This window comes from Epinephelus moara, chromosome 8, assembly GCF_006386435.1.
Source record: "Epinephelus moara isolate mb chromosome 8, YSFRI_EMoa_1.0, whole genome shotgun sequence".
In the NCBI taxonomy this organism is placed as follows: Eukaryota; Metazoa; Chordata; class Actinopteri; order Perciformes; family Serranidae; genus Epinephelus; species Epinephelus moara.
Genome location: NC_065513.1, coordinates 30,950,529 through 30,964,392, shown reverse-complemented (window position 1 = coordinate 30,964,392; position 13,864 = coordinate 30,950,529). Strand labels below are relative to the sequence as shown.

At 40.4% G+C, this 13,864-nt stretch overlaps 1 protein-coding gene across 1 annotated transcript in view; it reads right to left on the bottom strand.

The window, feature by feature from the left end:
• Positions 1 to 13,864, bottom strand: part of kcnip3b (Kv channel interacting protein 3b, calsenilin) — a 75,649-nt gene that overhangs the window by 29,179 nt on the left and 32,606 nt on the right. The gene's annotated exons all lie outside the window — the stretch shown is intronic.

Genomic DNA, 13,864 nt, shown 5'->3' with positions numbered 1-13,864 from the left:
TGCTGCTGTAGCCCATCTGCTTCAAGGTTCGACATGTTGTTGGTTCAGAGATGGTTTTCTGCAGACCGTGGTTGTAACCAGTGGTTATTTGAGTTACTGTTGCCCTTCTATCATCTTGAACCAGTCTGGCCATTCTCCTCTGACCTCTGGCATCAACAAGGCATTTTCACCCAGAGAACTGACGCTCACTGGATATTTTCTCTGTACCATCCTCTGTAAACCCTTGTTTACAGAGGATGTCCTGCTTCATGGGGGCCTCTGATCAAAGATCCACTGTGTTTTGTTGTTGACAAGAAAGCAGCAGAACACACAGCTGGAAATGTCTGGCACCAGACAGAGATAGAGGAAAATACCTCACAACACAAACTGTGTCTACAACAATAACAACACCCACTCCTGTGAAAGTATAATGAAAGCGAGAATGCTTTTAGCCGTTACAGTTTAGATCTGCATTACCCAGAAAGTGGCAATGAAATTGCCAGTGGAGGTTATTATGGACAATCTGCTTCATTTCTATCTGGAAGCAAGTCAAGATATCTTCACATTCACACTAAAAAGTCTTTTGATGAGTCACTTGAGGCATGTCAGGCTATCTGTATGGATTGACACGCTTCACACGTACAGACTCAAAGACAGGGATGCTGGAAGTCAGAGTTTGGGGGTGCTGAGAGAAAATTAGTTTTTATAATGATGTCAAATGAAATGCTCCATGACATTTACGATTTTTGCATTAATTTCAATGGCCAGGATCATTTATATTTAATAGTTACTAACATTTGACACTAATTTTAGAACATTTTAAAAACCTTGCACACATCGTGGTCACTACAGTGGACAACTTTTTAAAAGCTATTTTCTTGTATATCCTCCTGAGACCCTGTGTTCACATATGAGGTCATTATATTTTGGGTTTACTTGACCTTATACTCAATTCTACTTTACTCAGACCTGGGGCCTGTATCACGAAGCGAGATCAAACTTTCCTGGGTTACCCAGACCTATCCTGGGTTGACTAACCCTAACAATGGCAATCAGGATAATCGGTATCACGACGCTGGATATCAACTCGGTAACTCAACCCAGGGTTGCTTTATCAAAAGCTGTGAACGCGCACGCAGCGGACCAATCACAATCATGAGAGAAGCGCAGCGTCACGGAGCGTCCTCACAGAGCGCCGTATGTGAGGAAAAAAAAGTATTTCTCTTGAGGATCAGAGATTAATTCTACTAAAATATGAGGAGGAGAAAAGCAACATTACAGAAAAGGCAGCTTCAGGAGGAGGAAACATGCGTGGCAACGCATAACGGGATGAATAATGTTTAGTTTTAGTTTAGATTAGTTTATTTGCACATAATGTTAAAAACAGACAGTATAAAATTTACAAGATTAAAAAAAGAAAAGTGCCGGAGAGGTTAGAAGCCACTAAAAGCTTATCAAAGAAATTCCCCTGTCAAAACATCAATGAAATCACATAATAGAGAAGAAAAAAAAACGGGTCAGGAAAGAAGAAATAGAGGAGGAGAGAGGGAAAAATCAAGACAAAACAAGGTAGCAAATAAAATGATGTGTAGGTTAAATTACTCATCACTGGTTCAAGTAGCTACAGTACCTGTACCTGTACATCTGACACTGATCACACCCTTGAATCCCATGAAATCAATGCTGCGCAGATGAATTGCGTGTATTACAATTATCGTCTAACATCATTGCGTCTGATAAATTGGTCTTCTTTGTCATAACGTTATATATGCTACAATAAAGCTTAAAGCTGACGCCACAATTAAATCATATCAACACCAAATTGATAGTCTGAATAAAATCATCCTGATATTGAGCTGTGTTAGAAATTAACAGCTGCGCAAAAATATACCTAGTCTCCCTCTTTAAAAAACAAAAAGGAAAATCCCTCAAACACCATGAAGTGTAGACATGATAGGCTACTTTCCACATTTCCAGCAGCAAAGCTGTCAATTAGGCCCATTATCTTTAACAGGGATCATTTCCTCCAACAAAACAAAATGTTGGCACTAATTAATGGTGCTATTAAGTGTCCGCAAATGATCAGTTTCTTTCTTATGAAGGGGTGGGATGAAATTTCGACTTCTTTCCACTCCTTTTTGAACAATCTTTTCATTGTCTGTTGTTGTTGCTTTCTTTTCTTTTTTAATGTTCAAAATAAACTTTCAAATCAAAATCAATCAAATGAATTAAACTTCCCGTCATGACTGGGCTGCATTTCTGTCAGCGGAGTCATTTTTTTCCGAACAGCTGATTGGCCAGTGGGTGGTGCTTTTTATAGGATCAGATTCAACCCTGAACTTACCCTGCTCCGGAGCAGGATAGCCGTTCAGAGTAAGTTACCATGGTGATCTACCCCGATAAGAACTGAACCGGCTTCATGAGACCGAAAACCCAGGGTTAACCCTGAAGTTACCTCGCTAAGACATTAATCCTGCTTCGTGATACAGGCCCCTGTTGTCTTTGTTTGTAGACACTAGTGGTAGTAAGAGCACAATACATTAATCCATGTAAAAACAAGATGGCAGCCATCTCTGCCAAGTCAGTCTGCAGCCGATCCTCCTGACACGAAAGTGGACAAGGTCCAAAACCTGATCACTCCACAACTTGTTTATTCATGATTAAAAATGTTTGTAGTTTGACATGGCAACAAATTTGACCAATTTTTCAATAGTAACAAGCTAAGATGCTGTTAATTAGGAAGTACTCGTTTGAAGACATTGGGACTTTATTACCGTTGACAATGTTTAATTTTTTAAACACATAGCCAACAGGAGAAATTACAAATGCATACCAAACAAAAGTTTGAGTCACAGGAGAATATACATGGGTTTTGAAGCTATAGTTACATGTAGGCCATTACAGTGGCTCCTTGTGCATCATGTTGTACACTGCCACCCACTGGCCAGGTGTTGTAAGTGCAATATAAATCTCCCATCACCAAGATGGCCGACAGAGTGCAAGAAATGTTGTATGGCTCAAGAATATCTTGCCTTCAATAAGAGGAGACCCTTACAGGTTAAAAAAAAGGGAAACATTAAGTAACTGTAAGGAGCGATACAGTTGTAACAATTTCCAAGTACTGATTTTATGTTAGGACGCGTTATGATTCATCATCTGTTCACTAAACTAGACGTCATGCAGCACTGGCTATATTTTAACTACAACCAATAGTATTACTGCAACTTTGTTGTTCTTGAAAATACTTCATCTGCAGTGACTTTTTTTATGACTTTAAATCAATTGATTAATGTTATTAAAATGCAGCTTGCAGTTTTTGTACCAAAAACAATATTCTGACAATATTTTTATAGGAAATGTTCCTTGAAAAAAATAGATAGTTTTACAGGGGGGAGCTGAGGAGTCAAGAACAAGGAGCTGAATGATGAGGGACATAGGGAGAGAAGTACAGGAGAAGTAGAAAGAGGGAGGGGAGAGGCTGAGGAGTCAGCAGTGAGGTTCAATGCTTTTGTATTGCATTGAACAGAATGAGAATATGTTTAAATATGTGAACATACTAGTTAAACAACATTAATCAATATTATTATTGTTTCACATATCGTTTTTGTCATCGGTTTATATTTCTTCATATGAAAACTGAAAACTCCTTGAAAAATACATGTTTTTAAAAAAAATAACTTCTTTTTTTGTCATGCCTAAAGAGGAATAAAGGGAGGACAGCAGAAGACATAAACGCACACCAATTCAACTAAGCTGGACAGCCACAAAAAAAAGGTTCAGGTTGAGATCAATGCCAAAAAATGTCAGTTTATTCAGAACATCTGTGCACAAAAACAAAGTGCAAAAAATAATAATAAAAAGTGATAAAAACAGCAGCAAATGTTTCAGTCCTTGACTTTCATCAGGACTCCCTTGTGCAGCACAGCTTAAGTGGTGTGTGGGTATTTCTTCTGCCATCCTCTCTTGATTGTCCATTGTACGTACGCACCCAAGATCAACTTTTTTGTTGCCCTAAGTGGGCACAGTTTCACAGCAGCCCTAAGACTTTAAAGAGGAATAAAAATACTGTATGTCGGCAACAGTCAGCAACACAGAACTAATTTTAAAGAATTGCAAGGTGGAGAGGAGGCAGTGTATAGCTGAGGGTGAGAGATGTGATCCATAACCAGGTAGTTTATAATAATGCAGGTCTGTGAGGATACAGCCATTTTGTACAGGAGATTCACACCACAGAGGTTCATATGAGAGAGCTGTCACCGAAAACTTTCTTCTTAAAAAACTGACATTCAACCATTAAAGCAACTGTTCAACATAATAATAAAGACACCACAGTAGATATTTCCTGCTTTCTGTATGTTGATTGTACTCATATAAAAATATGACTGTGGCCACTGGGTGATTCCCTGCTGTGCTGACTGCTCTACAGACACACTGCTGCAGTTTATGACTGATAATGGAGGCTGCATTAATTTCCCACACATCCTGTTTGTAATCACCACTGGTGGGCAGATATTCTGTTTTTAACAATCCACAACTTGCATTTACAGTAAATCCTTATGATGTAAATGGAGCATTTATTCCTGGATAAGACACGTTGACGAGACTCTGGAGGTGCGTCTGAGTGTTTCCCAGTGCCATCGGCAAAACAGTAAAATGACATTTCTTTTGTTTTATAATGGACATGTGGGACTACGACTCATCAGCAGATTTTAATAGTGAAATATACAGAAAGGTACCTGATAAACACAAACCACCAGGTTAGATCCTACAATTATAGCCTACACTTAAAAAAATAATCCACTCGTGTAACTTTAAGAAAACAATTAAAGTAACAATTTGCAAGCATCCTTTTAAGTAATTTCAATTCTGTCCCTATAGACCAGCCAACATGATTTGCTTTATTGGACCCCCTCCAGTTCGCCTATCAGCCCCGACTTGGAGTTGAGGATGCCATCATCTACCTGCTCAACCGTGGACAAGCCGGAGAGCACTGTGAGGGTCATGTTTTTTGACTTCTCTAGTGCGTTCAACACCATCCGTCCAGCTCTACTGGGTGACAAGCTGACAGCAATGCAGGTGGATGCCCCCCTGGTGTCCTGGATTGTAGACTACTTGACTGGCAGACCACAGTATGTGCGCTTGCAACGCTGTGTGTCAGACACAGTGGTCAGCAATACCGGGGCCCCGCAGGGGACTGTCCTCTCTCCCTTCCTCTTCACCCTCTACACCACGGACTTCAGCTATTGCACTGAGACCTGCCATCTTCAGAAGTTTTCTGATGACTCTGCTATAGTTGGATGTATCAGCAAGGGTGATGAGGATGAGTACAGGGCTGTTGTGGATAACTTTGTCACATGGTGTGAGCAGAACCATCTGCAGCTCAACGTGGCAAAGACAAAGGAACTGGCTGTGGATCTGAGGAGGACCAAGACACCGGTGACCCCTGTTTCCATCCAGGGGGTCAGTGTGGACATTGTAGAGGACTATAAGTACCTGGGGGTACACATTGACAATAAACTGGACTGGGCTAAGAACACTAACGCTCTCTACAGGAAGGGCCAGAGCCGTCTCTATTTTCTGAGGCGACTGAGGTCCTTCAACATCTGCCGGACTATGCTCAGGATTTTCTATGAGTCTGTGGTGGCCAGTGCTATCCTCTATGCTGTTGTGTGCTGGGGCAGCAGGCTGAGGGTGGCGGACGCCAACAGACTCAACAAACTGATCCGCAAGGCCAGTGACGTTGTGGGAATGGAGTGTGACTCTCTGATGGTGGTGTCAGAGAGGAGGATGCTGTCTAAGCTACGAACTATCTTGGACAATGTCTCACACCCACTCCACCATGTGCTGGTCAGGCACAAGAGTACTTTCAGTGGGAGACTCATACCACCAAGATGTACCACTGAGCGCCACAGGAAATCATTCCTGCCTGTGGCCATCAAACTGTACAACTCCTCCCTCTGAGTGGCCCTGAGACTTTTTCACACACTGCAATAATTTAATTTAACTTGTGCAATAACCCCATTCACCCTGACTGTATATATTCTGTTTGTGTAAATAATCTTGTTCAGTTTACAATATATATATATATATTTATTCACGTTTATGTTTGTTAATAATTCCTGTTTATTTAACTATATATTTGTTAATACCACTGTTTAAATTTCTCATATTTTCGCGTATCTTTCCTCTCTTGCAAGGAGCACCTGTAACATAAATAATTGATTTAACATCAAAAAGCTTAATTAAGCAGTAAAAGAGAGACAGTCAAAAGCTGCTTGCTGCTTAGGCCTGCTACTAACAAATATTTTCTCCATTAATCCATTACTGTATGGTAGACCTTATAGTTACACAATATTTTGTTCCCCAGCAGCCATGTAATATCCCCTCCGTCCACCAGAGGACGCTAGGCGCCATACAACACAGCGGAGCAGAACAGCAGCTCACAATCAGAGGGGAAAGAGAAGGAAATGAAACATGAGAGAATGGATCAAATTATTGAGACTATTCCAAGATGGTATATGTGAGCTTACTCAGCTGCTGTGCGGTTTGTCACATCATCAGTTTCTGTGTTTCACAGGGAAGTGATTGATCACAAACAACTGATACATGGATAAAACAAGAAACCATAAAAAAAATATAATATGAAAAGACTGCCTATACCATGTAATCGTGCACACAAGTGAATATCTGCATGGTGATGTATTTAATATAATGTGTGTGCACAGAGCCAGCTGATCAACCCCTGAGCCTGCAGGAGGCTGAACACACTGTAGCCAATTACACCCTCCATGTCTTTAATGCTCACACCCCCTCTAGCAGCTCAGGACTGAAGATGAAAACTTCAGAATACAATACCACAGAAATTTAAATTTGCCGTATGGCCTCTCCACTAAAAATTCCTACAAGAGCTGCAGACATACAATGTTGGTCATCAGGGGAAAAGATGGCAGCTCTTTCAGGCTTCTCCCGCTCCTGCTATCTCTGCCCTTTAACTACTCGATACCTTCCTATTAAAATTGAACCCAGTCTCACTTCCATATGAGATAATCTCCTTTTCATAAAACCACCTCATCCCGGCAGGTTCAAAGCCAACCTTAGCTGTGTAATTAAAACAGGGGCTTCTTAATCAAAGCTTATTTTTCTCCTCTCCCTCCCTCTGCCCCGATTGTTGCTTCATTCCTCTCATTTCTCTTTATCCAAATATCTCTCTCCTCCCTCCCTCCTACCCTGAGTGCAGAATTAGGTTTAGGTAATGGATCATGGGAGACCTGAACCCCTACCTGAGAAAGACTCCATTATGGAGATTCAAACTGGGAACTGTCGAGAGCAGGGTAGGATCAAGAGAGGCAAAACAAAGACAGCTGAACATTCATCATCAAGTCCTGTCTTTACAGAGCACCGTGTAAACACTGCACCCTGAGGTGTCCTCACCTGTCTGCACAAACTTTACGGGAATCTGGGACGGAGGAAACAGCAGGGGATGGAAGACAGAATGAGACTGATGATCAACATTTAAAAAAAAGAAAGGGAAGTAAGGAATAAGTGTGGATGAAGAGGAAACTGTGGGGAGGAAGAGGGAGAAAATACCAAGTGCTGATTCAGCCTGTGGTGGCTTGATAAGGCGATGTGTTCGTTTGGATGGAAGGAAGGACGCAGGAGGAGGACGGAGGATAGACTTACATCTAATCAATGATGAAAGGAAGGACATGCAGACCAACTCAAGAAGGACAGACTGGGGGAAAGATGTACAGAACAGTAATAAAAATAAGAATCTTAATTGGGAAAAGGTGCCACTGATCAGACCAAACCCATAAGTTCACTTTAATTATGCTCAAACAGAAAGAAAAATAAAATATATTTTCAGAAAAACAAATGGGGGAAGTCTGGAATATGAATCCAAACAAAAAAAAGTTAAGGTGCACTGTTTCCTTAAGTGCACAAAAGTTACAAAGCGCACAATGACTGCACAACAATCTCCAGCAGGGTCAAACTATCAAGTGAATGACAGACAAGCTTCAATCACACACATGATAATTTAAGTAAAAAGAGTAAAAGTCCTCCACTTAAACAAGTAAATATCAGCTAAATTAAAGTATCAAAAGTAAAAGTACTCCGCTCCTGTGACTGATAAAGTATCATACATTACGTTATTACATTATTAATATTAATGCATCAATATATAAACAGCAGCTGATCCCTGTGCAGCTAGTTTTAACTACTGTGTGTACAGTGTGGTAATTCAGTCCAATGGTTCCCAACCTAGGGGTCGAGGCCCCTCCAAAGGGTCACAAGATGAACCTGAGGAACTGTGAGATGATTAAGTCATTCTCCAAATCAATATAACAGTGGTTACTGGACAATCAAACGTGTGGTCATGATCTGAATCAGTGGTTATGTCCTTGTTTTCTTACTGTATGTTTGGGCTTATGTGCTTTTGTATCGTATGTTTTCCTTAAAGTACTTTGGTTTTATGGTGATGTCACTGTCTTGCTATTTGTGCTTTTGTGTGTTTGTGGCTCTGTACTTTGGTCTATATTGTGTTTTATGCTGTACTTTTGTATAGTACGTTCTTAATGTTTTCATGAATAGTGCTTATGTCTTGTTGATTTTGCTTATGTGCCTTGCTATGTGCTTTTGTCTATGGTTATATGCTTGCCCTGTGCTTTTGTGCTTCTGTGCTTTTGTATGTTATTTTAAAGTCTTTTTCTTATATCAACCTGCCAGGGACTGCAGATGAAAATTAGCCTATATGGCTAAATCTGGCACATTTACGTGACTTAAGTGATCATATTCATTAAAATAAACATAAACATAAAACAAACATTAATAGTCCTACACAACATTGTCGTCTTTTTCTCTTAAATATTTGCTTTTCTGTGAGATATTGGATCATTTTACTTCTTAACTTTGACTAAATATGCCACCATCTGAGAAGTTAAGAGGGGAAATCTCTTTGATGTAAGTGCACTGTAAAAAGAAACTATTTGTTTTAACTTAAAGTTAGTGTCCAAGCTGTCTTAGAATTTAAGTTGACTGAATTTGAAAAGAATGAAAAATGATTCAGTCAACTTAAAATTTAAGGCAGCCTGGACACTAACTTTTTTAAGTTAAAAAAAATAGTTTTTTTTTTTTTTTTTTTTACAGTGTGCTAACAACTACTGTAAAACCTGACAAAGAGTCATGCAACTTTTTTTTTTGTTTGGGGTTTTGTTTTATATTTTACAAGCTTAACATGTGTTTATTAATGTACTATACTAATTTGAAAAGTAACCTGTAACTGTAGCTGTTTCCTTCTAAAATACAGCGAAGCAGAAATACAAAATAACTTAAAAATGAAATACTTAAGTACGTGACAAATACCTCAAAAGTTGGACTTGAGTATGATCGAACACTTTTGTCACAGATAATAGTAATTAAAACATTTTTTTCTTAAACAGGCATACAACCAAAACCAGCAAAAATGAACATGATCCTGTTACTGCTGTTCAAATACAATTTCTACAGATAACAGCTATTTAACTTTTGTTTTAAGCAGCATAAAGAACAACCAGTGACAGATTAAAGGAGCAAAAATACCTTGAACTAGTGTTCCAGTGATGAAGCCAAAGAAGCAGCGCAGCAGCTTGGTGACCTCCTTTCCACACTCTGCCTTACATGAATTCATCCTCTAAACTTTGACCACTGGCACCAAGAGTGTAAAAAAACCCCACAAAAAAACAAAAAGAAAATTACAGAAGTCTCACAATACAAAAAATTGTGAGGCTTCACCCAAAAGATTAAGAAAAAAAATTAATTGGACAGATTTTAAAGCGCACACTTAAAAAACTTGCAGAAGAAGTGAGTACTCTCCCAGAGGATGTTTCCTTGGTCTGATGTTGCCTGTTTCTCTTCAGATAACACTCTAAAGCTTCTTTTTAAACTGGTGTCCCAGTTTGCTTACAGGTGATGCTCACTCCCTCCTCCTCCTCCTCCTCCTCCTCCTCCTCTTCTTCCTCTCTGCTCTGTCACTTGTTTCTCTCCTCTACAGCAGGAGGAGGAAGAGGTGAACTGAATCGCATCATGTTGGGTCCGTCCTGGAGCTCCGGTCACTGTCGTTTCATATGACCGACTCTGACAAACCACAACACACAACACTGACACCCGTTAACGCTGCTCCTGTTTCAGCCTTCATTAGCTCTGCATGGTCACCGGGACAAGTTCATCTCACTTTCTCTGACGGACTAAAGTCATGCAGAGAATAGAAGAAGAAGGAGCTGCTGCAGAAATATTTGACAGCTCAGTAAAGAAACCTAATCTCATCTCCCTCCCTCCTGTGTGTCTCCTCCATATGTCTAATCCGACTCATATTACACTTTTCATATTACAGTCATTCATATCTCTCCTCTCCGTCTCTCAGTTTCCCTTTGTATGGCCTCATTATCTGACTCTTCTTCTGTGGTGTGGGAGTTGCTTTTAATTCAGAGATTAAACTTTGTGCTGAGTGCAATTTCTTACTATCAAATTAAAAACTTCACCATGTTAATCTAGAACAGATAGTGTGAGAGGCTGACAGCTTCTGGATCTGAAGGGAACTCATTCATTAGTGCTGGAACTGATTATGCTGATTGGAGTCAATTAATCATAACAACTATTTTGATCATCTATTAATTGTTTAAGTCATTTGTCAAACAAAAATAATAAATATTTACCAGTCCCAGTTGGCTTTAACTCTTTATATCACTGTAAATTGAATATCCTTGGGCTCTGAAGATATCACCGTGGGCTGGTAAAGGTGATTTTTGATATCTGAACTCAACACCCAAACAGATACACCCCTCCTGTCAGTGCTCCTTCAGATGCTCCAGTGATATGTTCAGTGTTATTTATGTTTCATTACTATCATGGAGTTGCTTCATTTGTGTGGCCGAGGACATGGACAACACATTCTCACTCCGACCTTGTCACATATCAACGCTTGGTCGTGGACTTTCCACGTCCACATACGACATGAAAGGTACTCTGGGTGCGTTGGTTGTTGATGTTCTGGGACACTGTGTCAAGTTCTACCTGTTACATGCATTGTCTTCTTTCAAAATACACTTCCGTAATCACAGGAAATTTAACGTTTACATACAGTCTCTTTCAAAATAAACGAACTACATCGGTACAACACTGCGAATTGACGTTTTTTTCCTTCAACAACTAATGCATGTGGTTGGGTTTAGGAAAAAAGAACAGGGTTTGGCTTGGTTAGTTGGACCCATCTATCACCTCTCCCGCCTGCCCCAGTTGGACTTTCGCCACCTTAACTTTTGCCCTTGTCCCGCCCGTTCCCCTGACGCTGCTGGGCATTGTTAAACTATAAGTAACCAGCCGCGTATCATGCCGACGTTAAAGGACGCCTTTTTTTGGTTGGTTTCTGACACTGCAAGTCAAAGCCCAAGTGCCAGATTTCCACGACTTCGGAGTGAGACCGGGCTCGTTGTGCAACTTAGTCCGAGCCACTTTCTTTGTTTCCCCTTTACAGAGACAGAGTTGTTCATGAACACCAGATTTTTTTTCCAGTGCACACATGGACAGAATGGACAGCTAGGACACCATGAGGAGATATTTGTCGACCTTAATAAAAGTTGCTTGGATTAGAATTTCAGACTGCACCTTTAATACACAGTGATGGGCATTTTGCACATTTATGGAAGGAGCAAGTGGTTCTCGATCGGGGTTTTGTCTGTACTGTGCTCTGTCCAGGCAGCCCAGTCGCCAAAAGACAATATTGGCATCGTCAGTTTCTGCAAACCATGAACATGTTACATTTGCACGTTTCATATGTATCATGTCAATGTTTCAAAGTGATGTAATATATTCAGACTTTGGAGGTGGAGGGGATGGTGTATGGCGTGACTCCAAGGTGAGATACCTTAGCCTGGTTCCAGACCATAGACCCCGCCCACTCAACTGAGTAGGCTTGTCTCACTGGTCTGGCATACTTCAATGAATTTGCGATTTATCTCGTCCAAACGATGGACGGACCAATGAACGCCGGGAGTCTAGCGATTAGCCAATCAGCGCCACGCTGATGTCAAGCTGTACGTCGGTGGGTAACTGGTGAGGATAGCAACAATGGCGACCGCTACAGATCCTACAGACCACATTAACGATGCTATCGAGGTATTTCGCCACTACTCGCGTTAATGGAGGACCAAATTAAGGAAGCTGCTAAACTGGATTTAACGGCGATGCAGCTGGGCGTGCACGACGACGGAGACATTTTAAACGGGCAATGCTCGCTTGTTTTCGGCACCCCCGAGGCATGGATACTAATGACGTCAGATTCTGGGTGAGTCGTTGATCTCTACTGATTGGTTAGGGAAAAATCAAATTCCCTCCCCCTTGTAAATCGCCTTCAATGGAAGCCATGTCAGACTGAAGGTTCTGGGAACTTCAGTCTGACACTCAGGCTAGAGATACCTACCAAGCTGCAACAACTGCAACAGTTGCATTTCTTACATCATCTGAGTTGATGGTGTTGATCAAAAAAAAAAATTATGTTAATTTTCACCAGACAGTCCTAAAGAGCCTAAACAGGCACAGTATCACAGCTTGGCTCAGTAACCTCTCTGTGCAGTTACAAACCAAACTGTTCTGGTTGATCCATACTACATGGAGAATCAAAGGTGTCAAAGAGCACATTTCCCTGCAGACTATTCATGAACAAGTCGAGCCAATAAGATCGTCAATGACTCATCTCATGTTCAGCATACAGAGTGTGACCTGCTGCCCTCTGATAGGAGATTTAGAGAGCCTTGTTACTGATTAAACAGATTTAAAAGTTCATTCATACCTATGTCTATAAAGCTTTTACATAGTGGCAGATAATACCAGAATAGGCACTGGATTATGATGATTCGATGATATGCGTTTTTGTACAGGTGTATTTATTTATCTATCTTTTTTTGTTATGTATGGTGTATAATGTTTATTTTTTTATGTACTATGTTTATGTCTGCAGCATGGGTGAACAGCCCAAGACAAATTTCCCACTTTGCGGGACTATGAAGTTAATCTTGATCTTGATCTTGCAGACCATTGTTCGTAACCAGCTGTTTTTCTCACTAGTCTTTGCTGTTTTGCATGCAGCTTTTTTTGGGCACCAACCATGGGTGTTTTTAATGACCTATAAGTGTATTTCCAGCAGCACTCTGGGCTCCAAACCTGGATGTTTCGTAGTGCCCTGTTAGCGGGGACAGTGCCACCAAATGCGGTTGCTTTATTACCAATACATCACTGCTTTTCCTGCCACCAAAACCAGGTATTTCAAGCCAAAACATGATCTTTTCCAAACCATAACCAAGTGTTTTTTGTGCCTAAACATAACCACACGTTAACCACAGCACTGTTGAAATGTAAAGTTCCACATCTGCCAGTGGCACGTAATAATGTATAAATGTAATGTACCCATGGTTTGCAGAAACTTACAAACATAAATGCCAACATTTATTCTGGCTCCCAAGAGGTACTTCTTCAGTTGCCAGGGGGTGTGTGGAAAAATGTGAAGATACTCAGCTAAAATTAAAAAGTAGGAAATATGATTTGGTTAAAAAGAAAGAAAAAAAAAAAGCTTAACTATTTACACAGTAACCCAACCAGCGAGAGACAGACTACAAGGACTGCAACTTCCAACAGCTTGAGTCAGCTCTAACACCTGAACACTAAGCGCTGTAACTGAGAGCGGGAAAAAACTAGCAAGCAGGAAAGGCTAAATAGACTGATAACATCTTCTGTCACTCGAAGTTGTAGGAGTAAAAATGCAAACTTAACCTGATCTGTGGAAAAAATTAACAATATCATAAAAATATCTACTCTTTATTTAACTAAAACTGTTAAATAACCTCCAGTTTTAAATCCA